The sequence below is a fragment of the Hyperolius riggenbachi genome, chromosome 11 (genome assembly GCF_040937935.1).
Source record: "Hyperolius riggenbachi isolate aHypRig1 chromosome 11, aHypRig1.pri, whole genome shotgun sequence".
NCBI lineage: Eukaryota > Metazoa > Chordata > Amphibia > Anura > Hyperoliidae > Hyperolius > Hyperolius riggenbachi.
The window spans coordinates 98,723,284-98,739,389 of NC_090656.1; the positions used below are offsets into that span (position 1 = coordinate 98,723,284).

The window sequence follows — 16,106 nt, forward strand, 5'->3', positions numbered from 1 at the left end:
AATGCAAAGAAAAAAGAGTGCTGTGCCACAATAACCAATAACTGAATTGCAGCATGTGGGCGCTGTGGCTTAGTTGGTTAAAGCGCCTGTCTAGTGAACAGGAGATCCTGAGTTCAACTCTCAGCAGTGCCTTTGCTCATCTTATTATTGCCTGCTGTTTACATCCCAGATTTTCGGGATCACGTCTTTGAGCTTCACCCATATTTGCTCACAGGAAACTTGCATTCGCTATGCCCACTGTTTCCACCACAACTGAACAAAGACATTTTCTTATCAGTTTGGTTTGATGTACTACCTTCCATCTCTGACAATAGGTAAAGGTCACTGACAAGTCTTTTGGGATGCTATGCTCAACATGGATGGGAGCTTAACCCGCACTTGCCTAGCCAAAACTTCTTCAAGTAAAATTGCTGCTTCTACAATAAGAAACATTGTATAAAACTTAATTACTAAGTCACAGCACCTACATGAAATATAATAGTGACTGGCTTCTGTGGCACAAAACTCATTGGTTTTGCCACAGCTTTCATTATCATATTTTGGAAGTTGCACAACATTCTTTTCAACAATTTTGTCCTAAAAGTTTTCCATTCCCTTTTAGGTGGACTATGTGTATACTCTTAGGCAGGGAAAAGTAGGCCTGAAAAACTATTGAAAAAAAAATGTTAAAAAACTGAGAATGCAAATGCAAAGAAAAAAGAGTGCTGTGCCACAATAACCAATAACTGTATTGCAGCATGTGGGCGCTGTGGCTTAGTTGGTTAAAGCGCCTGTCTAGTAAACAGGAGATCTTGAGTTCAACTCTCAGCAGTGCCTTTGCTCATCTTATTATCACCAAGTCATTGCCTGCTGTTTACATCCCAGATTTTCGGGATCACGTCTTTGAGCTTCACCCATATTTGCTCACAGGAAACTTGCATTCGCTATGCCCACTGTTTCCACCACATCTGAACAAACACATTTTCTTATCAGTTTGGTTTCATGTACTACCTTCCATCTCTGACAATAGGTAAAGGTCACTAACAAGTCTTTTGGGATGCTATGCTCAACATGGATGGGAGCTTAACCCGCACTTGCCTAGCCAAAACTTCTTCAAGTAAAATTGCTGCTTCTACAATAAGAAACATTGTATAAAACTTAATTACTAAGCCACAGCACCTACATGAAATATATTAGTGACTGGCTTCTGTGGCACAAAACTCATTGGTTTTGCCACAGCTTTCATTATCATATTTTGGAAGTTGCACAACATTCTTTTCAACAATTTTGTCCTAAAAGTTTTCCATTCCCTTTTAGGTGGACTATGTGTATACTCTTAGGCAGGGAAAAGTAGGCCTGAAAAACTATTGAAAAAAAAATGTTAAAAAACTGAGAATGCAAATGCAAAGAAAAAAGAGTGCTGTGCCACAATAACCAGTAACTGTATTGCAGCATGTGGGTGCTGTGGCTTAGTTGGTTAAAGCGCCTGTCTAGTAAACAGGAGATCCTGAGTTCAACTCTCAGCAGTGCCTTTGCTCATCTTATTATCACCAAGTCATTGCCTGCTGTTTACATCCCAGATTTTCGGGATCACGTCTTTGAGCTTCACCCATATTTGCTCACAGGAAACTTGCATTCGCTATGCCCACTGTTTCCACCACATCTGAACAAAGACATTTTCTTATCAGTTTGGTTTCATGTACTACCTTCCATCTCTGACAATAGGTAAAGGTCACTAACAAGTCTTTTGGGATGCTATGCTCAACATGGATGGGAGCTTAACCCGCACTTGCCTAGCCAAAACTTCTTCAAGTAAAATTGCTGCTTCTACAATAAGAAACATTGTATAAAACTTAATTACTAAGCCACAGCACCTACATGAAATATAAAAGTGACTGGCTTCTGTGGCACAAAACTCATTGGTTTTGCCACAGCTTTCATTATCATATTTTGGAAGTTGCACAACATTCTTTTCAACAATTTTGTCCTAAAAGTTTTCCATTCCCTTTTAGGTGGACTATGTGTATACTCTTAGGCAGGGAAAAGTAGGCCTGAAAAACTATTGAAAAAAAAATGTTAAAAAACTGATAATGCAAATGCAAAGAAAAAAGAGTGCTGTGCCACAATAACCAATAACTGTATTGCAGCATGTGGGCGCTGTGGCTTAGTTGGTTAAAGCGCCTGTCTAGTAAACAGGAGATCCTGAGTTCAACTCTCAGCAGTGCCTTTGCTCATCTTATTATTGCCTGCTGTTTACATCCCAGATTTTCGGGATCACGTCTTTGAGCTTCACCCATATTTGCTCACAGGAAACTTGCATTCGCTATGCCCACTGTTTCCACCACAACTGAACAAAGACATTTTCTTATCAGTTTGGTTTGATGTACTACCTTCCATCTCTGACAATAGGTAAAGGTCACTGACAAGTCTTTTGGGATGCTATGCTCAACATGGATGGGAGCTTAACCCGCACTTGCCTAGCCAAAACTTCTTCAAGTAAAATTGCTGCTTCTACAATAAGAAACATTGTATAAAACTTAATTACTAAGTCACAGCACCTACATGAAATATAATAGTGACTGGCTTCTGTGGCACAAAACTCATTGGTTTTGCCACAGCTTTCATTATCATATTTTGGAAGTTGCACAACATTCTTTTCAACAATTTTGTCCTAAAAGTTTTCCATTCCCTTTTAGGTGGACTATGTGTATACTCTTAGGCAGGGAAAAGTAGGCCTGAAAAACTATTGAAAAAAAAATGTTAAAAAACTGAGAATGCAAATGCAAAGAAAAAAGAGTGCTGTGCCACAATAACCAATAACTGTATTGCAGCATGTGGGCGCTGTGGCTTAGTTGGTTAAAGCGCCTGTCTAGTAAACAGGAGATCTTGAGTTCAACTCTCAGCAGTGCCTTTGCTCATCTTATTATCACCAAGTCATTGCCTGCTGTTTACATCCCAGATTTTCGGGATCACGTCTTTGAGCTTCACCCATATTTGCTCACAGGAAACTTGCATTCGCTATGCCCACTGTTTCCACCACATCTGAACAAAGACATTTTCTTATCAGTTTGGTTTCATGTACTACCTTCCATCTCTGACAATAGGTAAAGGTCACTAACAAGTCTTTTGGGATGCTATGCTCAACATGGATGGGAGCTTAACCCGCACTTGCCTAGCCAAAACTTCTTCAAGTAAAATTGCTGCTTCTACAATAAGAAACATTGTATAAAACTTAATTACTAAGCCACAGCACCTACATGAAATATATTAGTGACTGGCTTCTGTGGCACAAAACTCATTGGTTTTGCCACAGCTTTCATTATCATATTTTGGAAGTTGCACAACATTCTTTTCAACAATTTTGTCCTAAAAGTTTTCCATTCCCTTTTAGGTGGACTATGTGTATACTCTTAGGCAGGGAAAAGTAGGCCTGAAAAACTATTGAAAAAAAAATGTTAAAAAACTGAGAATGCAAATGCAAAGAAAAAAGAGTGCTGTGCCACAATAACCAGTAACTGTATTGCAGCATGTGGGTGCTGTGGCTTAGTTGGTTAAAGCGCCTGTCTAGTAAACAGGAGATCCTGAGTTCAACTCTCAGCAGTGCCTTTGCTCATCTTATTATCACCAAGTCATTGCCTGCTGTTTACATCCCAGATTTTCGGGATCACGTCTTTGAGCTTCACCCATATTTGCTCACAGGAAACTTGCATTCGCTATGCCCACTGTTTCCACCACATCTGAACAAAGACATTTTCTTATCAGTTTGGTTTCATGTACTACCTTCCATCTCTGACAATAGGTAAAGGTCACTAACAAGTCTTTTGGGATGCTATGCTCAACATGGATGGGAGCTTAACCCGCACTTGCCTAGCCAAAACTTCTTCAAGTAAAATTGCTGCTTCTACAATAAGAAACATTGTATAAAACTTAATTACTAAGCCACAGCACCTACATGAAATATAAAAGTGACTGGCTTCTGTGGCACAAAACTCATTGGTTTTGCCACAGCTTTCATTATCATATTTTGGAAGTTGCACAACATTCTTTTCAACAATTTTGTCCTAAAAGTTTTCCATTCCCTTTTAGGTGGACTATGTGTATACTCTTAGGCAGGGAAAAGTAGGCCTGAAAAACTATTGAAAAAAAAATGTTAAAAAACTGATAATGCAAATGCAAAGAAAAAAGAGTGCTGTGCCACAATAACCAATAACTGTATTGCAGCATGTGGGCGCTGTGGCTTAGTTGGTTAAAGCGCCTGTCTAGTAAACAGGAGATCCTGAGTTCAACTCTCAGCAGTGCCTTTGCTCATCTTATTATTGCCTGCTGTTTACATCCCAGATTTTCGGGATCACGTCTTTGAGCTTCACCCATATTTGCTCACAGGAAACTTGCATTCGCTATGCCCACTGTTTCCACCACAACTGAACAAAGACATTTTCTTATCAGTTTGGTTTGATGTACTACCTTCCATCTCTGACAATAGGTAAAGGTCACTGACAAGTCTTTTGGGATGCTATGCTCAACATGGATGGGAGCTTAACCCGCACTTGCCTAGCCAAAACTTCTTCAAGTAAAATTGCTGCTTCTACAATAAGAAACATTGTATAAAACTTAATTACTAAGTCACAGCACCTACATGAAATATAATAGTGACTGGCTTCTGTGGCACAAAACTCATTGGTTTTGCCACAGCTTTCATTATCATATTTTGGAAGTTGCACAACATTCTTTTCAACAATTTTGTCCTAAAAGTTTTCCATTCCCTTTTAGGTGGACTATGTGTATACTCTTAGGCAGGGAAAAGTAGGCCTGAAAAACTATTGAAAAAAAAATGTTAAAAAACTGAGAATGCAAATGCAAAGAAAAAAGAGTGCTGTGCCACAATAACCAATAACTGTATTGCAGCATGTGGGCGCTGTGGCTTAGTTGGTTAAAGCGCTTGTCTAGTAAACAGGAGATCTTGAGTTCAACTCTCAGCAGTGCCTTTGCTCATCTTATTATCACCAAGTCATTGCCTGCTGTTTACATCCCAGATTTTCGGGATCACGTCTTTGAGCTTCACCCATATTTGCTCACAGGAAACTTGCATTCGCTATGCCCACTGTTTCCACCACATCTGAACAAAGACATTTTCTTATCAGTTTGGTTTCATGTACTACCTTCCATCTCTGACAATAGGTAAAGGTCACTAACAAGTCTTTTGGGATGCTATGCTCAACATGGATGGGAGCTTAACCCGCACTTGCCTAGCCAAAACTTCTTCAAGTAAAATTGCTGCTTCTACAATAAGAAACATTGTATAAAACTTAATTACTAAGCCACAGCACCTACATGAAATATATTAGTGACTGGCTTCTGTGGCACAAAACTCATTGGTTTTGCCACAGCTTTCATTATCATATTTTGGAAGTTGCACAACATTCTTTTCAACAATTTTGTCCTAAAAGTTTTCCATTCCCTTTTAGGTGGACTATGTGTATACTCTTAGGCAGGGAAAAGTAGGCCTGAAAAACTATTGAAAAAAAAATGTTAAAAAACTGAGAATGCAAATGCAAAGAAAAAAGAGTGCTGTGCCACAATAACCAGTAACTGTATTGCAGCATGTGGGTGCTGTGGCTTAGTTGGTTAAAGCGCCTGTCTAGTAAACAGGAGATCCTGAGTTCAACTCTCAGCAGTGCCTTTGCTTATCTTATTATCACCAAGTCATTGCCTGCTGTTTACATCCCAGATTTTCGGGATCACGTCTTTGAGCTTCACCCATATTTGCTCACAGGAAACTTGCATTCGCTATGCCCACTGTTTCCACCACATCTGAACAAAGACATTTTCTTATCAGTTTGGTTTCATGTACTACCTTCCATCTCTGACAATAGGTAAAGGTCACTAACAAGTCTTTTGGGATGCTATGCTCAACATGGATGGGAGCTTAACCCGCACTTGCCTAGCCAAAACTTCTTCAAGTAAAATTGCTGCTTCTACAATAAGAAACATTGTATAAAACTTAATTACTAAGCCACAGCACCTACATGAAATATAAAAGTGACTGGCTTCTGTGGCACAAAACTCATTGGTTTTGCCACAGCTTTCATTATCATATTTTGGAAGTTGCACAACATTCTTTTCAACAATTTTGTCCTAAAAGTTTTCCATTCCCTTTTAGGTGGACTATGTGTATACTCTTAGGCAGGGAAAAGTAGGCCTGAAAAACTATTGAAAAAAAAATGTTAAAAAACTGATAATGCAAATGCAAAGAAAAAAGAGTGCTGTGCCACAATAACCAATAACTGTATTGCAGCATGTGGGCGCTGTGGCTTAGTTGGTTAAAGCGCCTGTCTAGTAAACAGGAGATCCTGAGTTCAACTCTCAGCAGTGCCTTTGCTCATCTTATTATTGCCTGCTGTTTACATCCCAGATTTTCGGGATCACGTCTTTGAGCTTCACCCATATTTGCTCACAGGAAACTTGCATTCGCTATGCCCACTGTTTCCACCACAACTGAACAAAGACATTTTCTTATCAGTTTGGTTTGATGTACTACCTTCCATCTCTGACAATAGGTAAAGGTCACTGACAAGTCTTTTGGGATGCTATGCTCAACATGGATGGGAGCTTAACCCGCACTTGCCTAGCCAAAACTTCTTCAAGTAAAATTGCTGCTTCTACAATAAGAAACATTGTATAAAACTTAATTACTAAGTCACAGCACCTACATGAAATATAATAGTGACTGGCTTCTGTGGCACAAAACTCATTGGTTTTGCCACAGCTTTCATTATCATATTTTGGAAGTTGCACAACATTCTTTTCAACAATTTTGTCCTAAAAGTTTTCCATTCCCTTTTAGGTGGACTATGTGTATACTCTTAGGCAGGGAAAAGTAGGCCTGAAAAACTATTGAAAAAAAAATGTTAATAAACTGAGAATGCAAATGCAAAGAAAAAAGAGTGCTGTGCCACAATAACCAATAACTGTATTGCAGCATGTGGGCGCTGTGGCTTAGTTGGTTAAAGCGCCTGTCTAGTAAACAGGAGATCTTGAGTTCAACTCTCAGCAGTGCCTTTGCTCATCTTATTATCACCAAGTCATTGCCTGCTGTTTACATCCCAGATTTTCGGGATCACGTCTTTGAGCTTCACCCATATTTGCTCACAGGAAACTTGCATTCGCTATGCCCACTGTTTCCACCACATCTGAACAAACACATTTTCTTATCAGTTTGGTTTCATGTACTACCTTCCATCTCTGACAATAGGTAAAGGTCACTAACAAGTCTTTTGGGATGCTATGCTCAACATGGATGGGAGCTTAACCCGCACTTGCCTAGCCAAAACTTCTTCAAGTAAAATTGCTGCTTCTACAATAAGAAACATTGTATAAAACTTAATTACTAAGCCACAGCACCTACATGAAATATATTAGTGACTGGCTTCTGTGGCACAAAACTCATTGGTTTTGCCACAGCTTTCATTATCATATTTTGGAAGTTGCACAACATTCTTTTCAACAATTTTGTCCTAAAAGTTTTCCATTCCCTTTTAGGTGGACTATGTGTATACTCTTAGGCAGGGAAAAGTAGGCCTGAAAAACTATTGAAAAAAAAATGTTAAAAAACTGAGAATGCAAATGCAAAGAAAAAAGAGTGCTGTGCCACAATAACCAGTAACTGTATTGCAGCATGTGGGTGCTGTGGCTTAGTTGGTTAAAGCGCCTGTCTAGTAAACAGGAGATCCTGAGTTCAACTCTCAGCAGTGCCTTTGCTCATCTTATTATCACCAAGTCATTGCCTGCTGTTTACATCCCAGATTTTCGGGATCACGTCTTTGAGCTTCACCCATATTTGCTCACAGGAAACTTGCATTCGCTATGCCCACTGTTTCCACCACATCTGAACAAAGACATTTTCTTATCAGTTTGGTTTCATGTACTACCTTCCATCTCTGACAATAGGTAAAGGTCACTAACAAGTCTTTTGGGATGCTATGCTCAACATGGATGGGAGCTTAACCCGCACTTGCCTAGCCAAAACTTCTTCAAGTAAAATTGCTGCTTCTACAATAAGAAACATTGTATAAAACTTAATTACTAAGTCACAGCACCTACATGAAATATAATAGTGACTGGCTTCTGTGGCACAAAACTCATTGGTTTTGCCACAGCTTTCATTATCATATTTTGGAAGTTGCACAACATTCTTTTCAACAATTTTGTCCTAAAAGTTTTCCATTCCCTTTTAGGTGGACTATGTGTATACTCTTAGGCAGGGAAAAGTAGGCCTGAAAAACTATTGAAAAAAAAATGTTAAAAAACTGAGAATGCAAATGCAAAGAAAAAAGAGTGCTGTGCCACAATAACCAATAACTGGATTGCAGCATGTGGGCGCTGTGGCTTAGTTGGTTAAAGCGCCTGTCTAGTAAACAGGAGATCCTGAGTTCAACTCTCAGCGGTGCCTTTGCTCATCTTATTATCACCAAGTCATTGCCTGCTGTTTACATCCCAGATTTTCGGGATCACGTCTTTGAGCTTCACCCATATTTGCTCACAGGAAACTTGCATTCGCTATGCCCACTGTTTCCACCACATCTGAACAAAGACATTTTCTTATCAGTTTGGTTTCATGTACTATCTTCCATCTCTGACAATAGGTAAAGGTCACTAACAAGTCTTTTGGGATGCTATGCTCAACATGGATGGGAGCTTAACCCGCACTTGCCTAGCCAAAACTTCTTCAAGTAAAATTGCTGCTTCTACAATAAGAAACATTGTATAAAACTTAATTACTAAGCCACAGCACCTACATGAAATATAATAGTGACTGGCTTCTGTGGCACAAAACTCATTGGTTTTGCCACAGCTTTCATTATCATATTTTGGAAGTTGCACAACATTCTTTTCAACAATTTTGTCCTAAAAGTTTTCCATTCCCTTTTAGGTGGACTATGTGTATACTCTTAGGCAGGGAAAAGTAGGCCTGAAAAACTATTGAAAAAAAAATGTTAAAAAACTGAGAATGCAAATGCAAAGAAAAAAGAGTGCTGTGCCACAATAACCAATAACTGTATTGCAGCATGTGGGCGCTGTGGCTTAGTTGGTTAAAGCGCCTGTCTAGTAAACAGGAGATCCTGAGTTCAACTCTCAGCAGTGCCTTTGCTCATCTTATTATCACCAAGTCATTGCCTGCTGTTTACATCCCAGATTTTCGGAATCACGTCTTAGAGCTTCACCCATATTTGCTCACAGGAAACTTGCATTCGCTATGCCCACTGTTTCCACCACATCTGAACAAAGACATTTTCTTATCAGTTTGGTTTGATGTACTACCTTCCATCTCTGACAATAGGTAAAGGTCACTAACAAGTCTTTTGGGATGCTATGCTCAACATGGATGGGAGCTTAACCCGCACTTGCCTAGCCAAAACTTCTTCAAGTAAAATTGCTGCTTCTACAATAAGAAACATTGTATAAAACTTAATTACTAAGCCACAGCACCTACATGAAATATAATAGTGACTGGCTTCTGTGGCACAAAACTCATTGGTTTTGCCACAGCTTTCATTATCATATTTTGGAAGTTGCACAACATTCTTTTCAACAATTTTGTTCTAAAAGTTTTCCATTCCCTTTTAGGTGGACTATGTGTATACTCTTAGGCAGGGAAAAGTAGGCCTGAAAAACTATTGAAAAAAAAATGTTAAAAAACTGAGAATGCAAATGCAAAGAAAAAAGAGTGCTGTGCCACAATAACCAATAACTGTATTGCAGCATGTGGGCGCTGTGGCTTAGTTGGTTAAAGCGCCTGTCTAGTAAACAGGAGATCCTGAGTTCAACTCTCAGCAGTGCCTTTGCTCATCTTATTATCACCAAGTCATTGCCTGCTGTTTACATCCCAGATTTTCGGGATCACGTCTTTGAGCTTCACCCATATTTGCTCACAGGAAACTTGCATTCGCTATGCCCACTGTTTCCACCACATCTGAACAAAGACATTTTCTTATCAGTTTGGTTTCATGTACTATCTTCCATCTCTGACAATAGGTAAAGGTCACTAACAAGTCTTTTGGGATGCTATGCTCAACATGGATGGGAGCTTAACCCGCACTTGCCTAGCCAAAACTTCTTCAAGTAAAATTGCTGCTTCTACAATAAGAAACATTGTATAAAACTTAATTACTAAGCCACAGCACCTACATGAAATATAATAGTGACTGGCTTCTGTGGCACAAAACTCATTGGTTTTGCCACAGCTTTCATTATCATATTTTGGAAGTTGCACAACATTCTTTTCAACAATTTTGTCCTAAAAGTTTTCCATTCCCTTTTAGGTGGACTATGTGTATACTCTTAGGCAGGGAAAAGTAGGCCTGAAAAACTATTGAAAAAAAAATGTTAAAAAACTGAGAATGCAAATGCAAAGAAAAAAGAGTGCTGTGCCACAATAACCAGTAACTGTATTGCAGCATGTGGGTGCTGTGGCTTAGTTGGTTAAAGCGCCTGTCTAGTAAACAGGAGATCCTGAGTTCAACTCTCAGCAGTGACTTTGCTCATCTTATTATCACCAAGTCATTGCCTGCTGTTTACATCCCAGATTTTCGGGATCACGTCTTTGAGCTTCACCCATATTTGCTCACAGGAAACTTGCATTCGCTATGCCCACTGTTTCCACCACATCTGAACAAACACATTTTCTTATCAGTTTGGTTTCATGTACTACCTTCCATCTCTGACAATAGGTAAAGGTCACTAACAAGTCTTTTGGGATGCTATGCTCAACATGGATGGGAGCTTAACCCGCACTTGCCTAGCCAAAACTTCTTCAAGTAAAATTGCTGCTTCTACAATAAGAAACATTGTATAAAACTTAATTACTAAGTCACAGCACCTACATGAAATATAATAGTGACTGGCTTCTGTGGCACAAAACTCATTGGTTTTGCCACAGCTTTCATTATCATATTTTGGAAGTTGCACAACATTCTTTTCAACAATTTTGTCCTAAAAGTTTTCCATTCCCTTTTAGGTGGACTATGTGTATACTCTTAGGCAGGGAAAAGTAGGCCTGAAAAACTATTGAAAAAAAAATGTTAAAAAACTGAGAATGCAAATGCAAAGAAAAAAGAGTGCTGTGCCACAATAACCAATAACTGTATTGCAGCATGTGGGCGCTGTGGCTTAGTTGGTTAAAGTGCCTGTTTAGTAAACAGGAGATCCTGAGTTCAACTCTCAGCAGTGCCTTTGCTCATCTTATTATCACCAAGTCATTGCCTGCTGTTACATCCCAGATTTTCGGGATCACGTCTTTGAGCTTCACCCATATTTGCTCACAGGAAACTTGCATTCGCTATGCCCACTGTTTCCACCACATCTGAACAAAGACATTTTCTTATCAGTTTGGTTTCATGTACTATCTTCCATCTCTGACAATAGGTAAAGGTCACTAACAAGTCTTTTGGGATGCTATGCTCAACATGGATGGGAGCTTAACCCGCACTTGCCTAGCCAAAACTTCTTCAAGTAAAATTGCTGCTTCTACAATAAGAAACATTGTATAAAACTTAATTACTAAGCCACAGCACCTACATGAAATATATTAGTGACTGGCTTCTGTGGCACAAAACTCATTGGTTTTGCCACAGCTTTCATTATCATATTTTGGAAGTTGCACAACATTCTTTTCAACAATTTTGTCCTAAAAGTTTTCCATTCCCTTTTAGGTGGACTATGTGTATACTCTTAGGCAGGGAAAAGTAGGCCTGAAAAACTATTGAAAAAAAAATGTTAAAAAACTGAGAATGCAAATGCAAAGAAAAAAGAGTGCTGTGCCACAATAACCAATAACTGTATTGCAGCATGTGGGCGCTGTGGCTTAGTTGGTTAAAGCGCCTGTCTAGTAAACAGGAGATCCTGAGTTCAACTCTCAGCAGTGCCTTTGCTCATCTTATTATCACCAAGTCATTGCCTGCTGTTTACATTCCAGATTTTCGGAATCACGTCTTAGAGCTTCACCCATATTTGCTCACAGGAAACTTGCATTCGCTATGCCCACTGTTTCCACCACATCTGAACAAAGACATTTTCTTATCAGTTTGGTTTCATGTACTACCTTCCATCTCTGACAATAGGTAAAGGTCACTAACAAGTCTTTTGGGATGCTATGCTCAACATGGATGGGAGCTTAACCCGCACTTGCCTAGCCAAAACTTCTTCAAGTAAAATTGCTGCTTCTACAATAAGAAACATTGTATAAAACTTAATTACTAAGCCACAGCACCTACATGAAATATAATAGTGACTGGCTTCTGTGGCACAAAACTCATTGGTTTTGCCACAGCTTTCATTATCATATTTTGGAAGTTGCACAACATTCTTTTCAACAATTTTGTCCTAAAAGTTTTCCATTCCCTTTTAGGTGGACTATGTGTATACTCTTAGGCAGGGAAAAGTAGGCCTGAAAAACTATTGAAAAAAAAATGTTAAAAAACTGAGAATGCAAATGCAAAGAAAAAAGAGTGCTGTGCCACAATAACCAGTAACTGTATTGCGGCATGTGGGTGCTGTGGCTTAGTTGGTTAAAGCGCCTGTCTAGTAAACAGGAGATCCTGAGTTCAACTCTCAGCAGTGCCTTTGCTCATCTTATTATCACCAAGTCATTGCCTGCTGTTTACATTCCAGATTTTCGGGATCACGTCTTTGAGCTTCACCCATATTTGCTCACAGGAAACTTGCATTCGCTATGCCCACTGTTTCCACCACATCTGAACAAAGACATTTTCTTATCAGTTTGGTTTCATGTACTACCTTCCATCTCTGACAATAGGTAAAGGTCACTAACAAGTCTTTTGGGATGCTATGCTCAACATGGATGGGAGCTTAACCCGCACTTGCCTAGCCAAAACTTCTTCAAGTAAAATTGCTGCTTCTACAATAAGAAACATTGTATAAAACTTAATTACTAAGTCACAGCACCTACATGAAATATAATAGTGACTGGCTTCTGTGGCACAAAACTCATTGGTTTCGCCACAGCTTTCATTATCATATTTTGGAAGTTGCACAACATTCTTTTCAACAATTTTGTCCTAAAAGTTTTCCATTCCCTTTTAGGTGGACTATGTGTATACTCTTAGGCAGGGAAAAGTAGGCCTGAAAAACTATTGAAAAAAAAATGTTAAAAAACTGAGAATGCAAATGCAAAGAAAAAAGAGTGCTGTGCCACAATAACCAATAACTGGATTGCAGCATGTGGGCGCTGTGGCTTAGTTGGTTAAAGCGTCTGTCTAGTAAACAGGAGATCCTGAGTTCAACTCTCAGCAGTGCCTTTGCTCATCTTATTATCACCAAGTCATTGCCTGCTGTTTACATCCCAGATTTTCGGGATCACGTCTTTGAGCTTCACCCATATTTGCTCACAGGAAACTTGCATTCGCTATGCCCACTGTTTCCACCACATCTGAACAAAGACATTTTCTTATCAGTTTGGTTTCATGTACTACCTTCCATCTCTGACAATAGGTAAAGGTCACTAACAAGTCTTTTGGGATGCTATGCTCAACATGGATGGGAGCTTAACCCGCACTTGCCTAGCCAAAACTTCTTCAAGTAAAATTGCTGCTTCTACAATAAGAAACATTGTATAAAACTTAAAGTGAACCTCCGGACTAAAAATCGACTCAGCAGCACTGAAAAGGCTTTGTGTTTCTTTAACAGTTTCACAGCATCAGAACTTTGTTTCTCTTATACAAACCTCATTTTTAGCTGCACAGAAGAAAACTGCCCGGGCTTTTTCCCCCTGATGCTGTGCAAAGCATGATGGGATTTCTGATTTTGTTGTTCTCGTTCTGCTGTTTTGGTGTTTTTTTTTTACATTTTGAATTTGACATTTGAAGCCTAGCGTGTGCAGCTGGAAGGGGTTATCAGGACACAGGACAGTTGGAACTGTGTCTTATGCTCCTTGTCCAAAAAGATGGCTTCCCCCATGACAAAGATGGCAGCCCCCATGAATCACAAACATTTGCCTGTTCTTTTAAAACAAGGTGGGTAAGAGATTATATTACCTATCTATTCTAATTAACATAACTAATGTAACTTGATGACAGTATGTTTGTTTAGGCTGAAGTTCCTCTTTAATTACTAAGTCACAGCACCTACATGAAATATAATAGTGACTGGCTTCTGTGGCACAAAACTCATTGGTTTTGCCACAGCTTTCATTATCATATTTTGGAAGTTGCACAACATTCTTTTCAACAATTTTGTCCTAAAAGTTTTCCATTCCCTTTTAGGTGGACTATGTGTATACTCTTAGGCAGGGAAAAGTAGGCCTGAAAAACTATTGAAAAAAAAATGTTAAAAAACTGAGAATGCAAATGCAAAGAAAAAAGAGTGCTGTGCCACAATAACCAATAACTGTATTGCAGCATGTGGGTGCTGTGGCTTAGTTGGTTAAAGCGCCTGTCTAGTAAACAGGAGATCCTGAGTTCAACTCTCAGCAGTGCCTTTGCTCATCTTATTATCACCAAGTCATTGCCTGCTGTTTACATCCCAGATTTTCGGGATCACGTCTTTGAGCTTCACCCATATTTGCTCACAGGAAACTTGCATTCCCTATGCCCACTGTTTCCACCACATCTGAACAAAGACATTTTCTTATCAGTTTGGTTTGATGTACTACCTTCCATCTCTGACAATAGGTAAAGGTCACTAACAAGTCTTTTGGGATGCTATGCTCAATATGGATGGGAGCTTAACCCGCACTTGCCTAGCCAAAACTTCTTCAAGTAAAATTGCTGCTTCTACAATAAGAAACATTGTATAAAACTTAATTACTAAGCCACAGCACCTACATGAAATATAATAGTGACTGGCTTCTGTGGCGCAAAACTCATTGGTTTTGCCACAGCTTTCATTATCATATTTTGGAAGTTGCACAACATTCTTTTCAACAATTTTGTCCTAAAAGTTTTCCATTCCCTTTTAGGTGGACTATGTGTATACTCTTAGGCAGGGAAAAGTAGGCCTGAAAAACTATTGAAAAAAAATGTTAAAAAACTGAGAATGCAAATGCAAAGAAAAAAGAGTGCTGTGCCACAATAACCAATAACTGTATTGCAGCATGTGGGCACTGTGGCATAGTTGGTTAAAGCGCCTGTCTAGTAAACAGGAGATCCTGAGTTCAACTCTCAGCAGTGCCTTTGCTCATCTTATTATCACCAAGTCATTGCCTGCTGTTTACATCCCAGATTTTCGGAATCACGTCTTAGAGCTTCACCCATATTTGCTCACAGGAAACTTGCATTCGCTATGCCCACTGTTTCCACCACATCTGAACAAAGACATTTTCTTATCAGTTTGGTTTGATGTACTACCTTCCATCTCTGACAATAGGTAAAGGTCACTAACAAGTCTTTTGGGATGCTATGCTCAACATGGATGGGAGCTTAACCCGCACTTGCCTAGCCAAAACTTCTTCAAGTAAAATTGCTGCTTCTACAATAAGAAACATTGTATAAAACTTAATTACTAAGCCACAGCACCTACATGAAATATAATAGTGACTGGCTTCTGTGGCACAAAACTCATTGGTTTTGCCACAGCTTTCATTATCATATTTTGGAAGTTGCACAACATTCTTTTCAACAATTTTGTCCTAAAAGTTTTCCATTCCCTTTTAGGTGGACTATGTGTATACTCTTAGGCAGGGAAAAGTAGGCCTGAAAAACTATTGAAAAAAAAATGTTAAAAAACTGAGAATGCAAATGCAAAGAAAAAAGAGTGCTGTGCCACAATAACCAGTAACTGTATTGCAGCATGTGGGTGCTGTGGCTTAGTTGGTTAAAGCGCCTGTCTAGTAAACAGGAGATTCTGAGTTCAACTCTCAGCAGTGCCTTTGCTCATCTTATTATCACCAAGTCATTGCCTGCTCTTTACATCCCAGATTTTCGGGATCACGTCTTTGAGCTTCACCCATATTTGCTCACAGGAAACTTGCATTCGCTATGCCCACTGTTTCCACCACATCTGAACAAAGACATTTTCTTATCAGTTTGGTTTCATGTACTACCTTCCATCTCTGACAATAGGTAAAGGTCACTAACAAGTCTTTTGGGATGCTATGCTCAACATGGATGGGAGCT

General features: G+C 39.2%; 20 non-coding genes across 20 annotated transcripts; all 20 read left to right on the forward strand.

The window, feature by feature from the left end:
- Positions 1-58: 58 nt before the first annotated feature.
- On the forward strand, positions 59-132 carry TRNAT-AGU (transfer RNA threonine (anticodon AGU)). Its single transcript has one exon. It is a non-coding gene; the product is annotated as a tRNA-Thr (tRNA).
- A 610-nt stretch (positions 133-742) lies between these two features.
- Positions 743-816, forward strand: TRNAT-AGU (transfer RNA threonine (anticodon AGU)). Its single transcript has one exon. It is a non-coding gene; the product is annotated as a tRNA-Thr (tRNA).
- Positions 817-1,437: 621 nt separating this feature from the next.
- Positions 1,438-1,511, forward strand: TRNAT-AGU (transfer RNA threonine (anticodon AGU)). The gene has a single exon. It is a non-coding gene; the product is annotated as a tRNA-Thr (tRNA).
- Positions 1,512-2,132: 621 nt separating this feature from the next.
- TRNAT-AGU (transfer RNA threonine (anticodon AGU)) lies at positions 2,133-2,206 on the forward strand. The gene has a single exon. It is a non-coding gene; the product is annotated as a tRNA-Thr (tRNA).
- Positions 2,207-2,816: 610 nt separating this feature from the next.
- TRNAT-AGU (transfer RNA threonine (anticodon AGU)) lies at positions 2,817-2,890 on the forward strand. The gene has a single exon. It is a non-coding gene; the product is annotated as a tRNA-Thr (tRNA).
- Positions 2,891-3,511: 621 nt separating this feature from the next.
- TRNAT-AGU (transfer RNA threonine (anticodon AGU)) lies at positions 3,512-3,585 on the forward strand. The gene has a single exon. It is a non-coding gene; the product is annotated as a tRNA-Thr (tRNA).
- A 621-nt stretch (positions 3,586-4,206) lies between these two features.
- On the forward strand, positions 4,207-4,280 carry TRNAT-AGU (transfer RNA threonine (anticodon AGU)). Its single transcript has one exon. It is a non-coding gene; the product is annotated as a tRNA-Thr (tRNA).
- A 1,305-nt stretch (positions 4,281-5,585) lies between these two features.
- Positions 5,586-5,659, forward strand: TRNAT-AGU (transfer RNA threonine (anticodon AGU)). Its single transcript has one exon. It is a non-coding gene; the product is annotated as a tRNA-Thr (tRNA).
- Positions 5,660-6,280: 621 nt separating this feature from the next.
- TRNAT-AGU (transfer RNA threonine (anticodon AGU)) lies at positions 6,281-6,354 on the forward strand. The gene has a single exon. It is a non-coding gene; the product is annotated as a tRNA-Thr (tRNA).
- Positions 6,355-6,964: 610 nt separating this feature from the next.
- On the forward strand, positions 6,965-7,038 carry TRNAT-AGU (transfer RNA threonine (anticodon AGU)). Its single transcript has one exon. It is a non-coding gene; the product is annotated as a tRNA-Thr (tRNA).
- Positions 7,039-7,659: 621 nt separating this feature from the next.
- Positions 7,660-7,733, forward strand: TRNAT-AGU (transfer RNA threonine (anticodon AGU)). The gene has a single exon. It is a non-coding gene; the product is annotated as a tRNA-Thr (tRNA).
- Positions 7,734-8,354: 621 nt separating this feature from the next.
- TRNAT-AGU (transfer RNA threonine (anticodon AGU)) lies at positions 8,355-8,428 on the forward strand. Its single transcript has one exon. It is a non-coding gene; the product is annotated as a tRNA-Thr (tRNA).
- A 621-nt stretch (positions 8,429-9,049) lies between these two features.
- Positions 9,050-9,123, forward strand: TRNAT-AGU (transfer RNA threonine (anticodon AGU)). Its single transcript has one exon. It is a non-coding gene; the product is annotated as a tRNA-Thr (tRNA).
- A 621-nt stretch (positions 9,124-9,744) lies between these two features.
- Positions 9,745-9,818, forward strand: TRNAT-AGU (transfer RNA threonine (anticodon AGU)). The gene has a single exon. It is a non-coding gene; the product is annotated as a tRNA-Thr (tRNA).
- Positions 9,819-11,134: 1,316 nt separating this feature from the next.
- On the forward strand, positions 11,135-11,208 carry TRNAT-AGU (transfer RNA threonine (anticodon AGU)). The gene has a single exon. It is a non-coding gene; the product is annotated as a tRNA-Thr (tRNA).
- A 620-nt stretch (positions 11,209-11,828) lies between these two features.
- Positions 11,829-11,902, forward strand: TRNAT-AGU (transfer RNA threonine (anticodon AGU)). The gene has a single exon. It is a non-coding gene; the product is annotated as a tRNA-Thr (tRNA).
- A 621-nt stretch (positions 11,903-12,523) lies between these two features.
- Positions 12,524-12,597, forward strand: TRNAT-AGU (transfer RNA threonine (anticodon AGU)). Its single transcript has one exon. It is a non-coding gene; the product is annotated as a tRNA-Thr (tRNA).
- A 621-nt stretch (positions 12,598-13,218) lies between these two features.
- On the forward strand, positions 13,219-13,292 carry TRNAT-AGU (transfer RNA threonine (anticodon AGU)). The gene has a single exon. It is a non-coding gene; the product is annotated as a tRNA-Thr (tRNA).
- A 1,104-nt stretch (positions 13,293-14,396) lies between these two features.
- Positions 14,397-14,470, forward strand: TRNAT-AGU (transfer RNA threonine (anticodon AGU)). The gene has a single exon. It is a non-coding gene; the product is annotated as a tRNA-Thr (tRNA).
- Positions 14,471-15,785: 1,315 nt separating this feature from the next.
- Positions 15,786-15,859, forward strand: TRNAT-AGU (transfer RNA threonine (anticodon AGU)). Its single transcript has one exon. It is a non-coding gene; the product is annotated as a tRNA-Thr (tRNA).
- Positions 15,860-16,106: the final 247 nt, after the last annotated feature.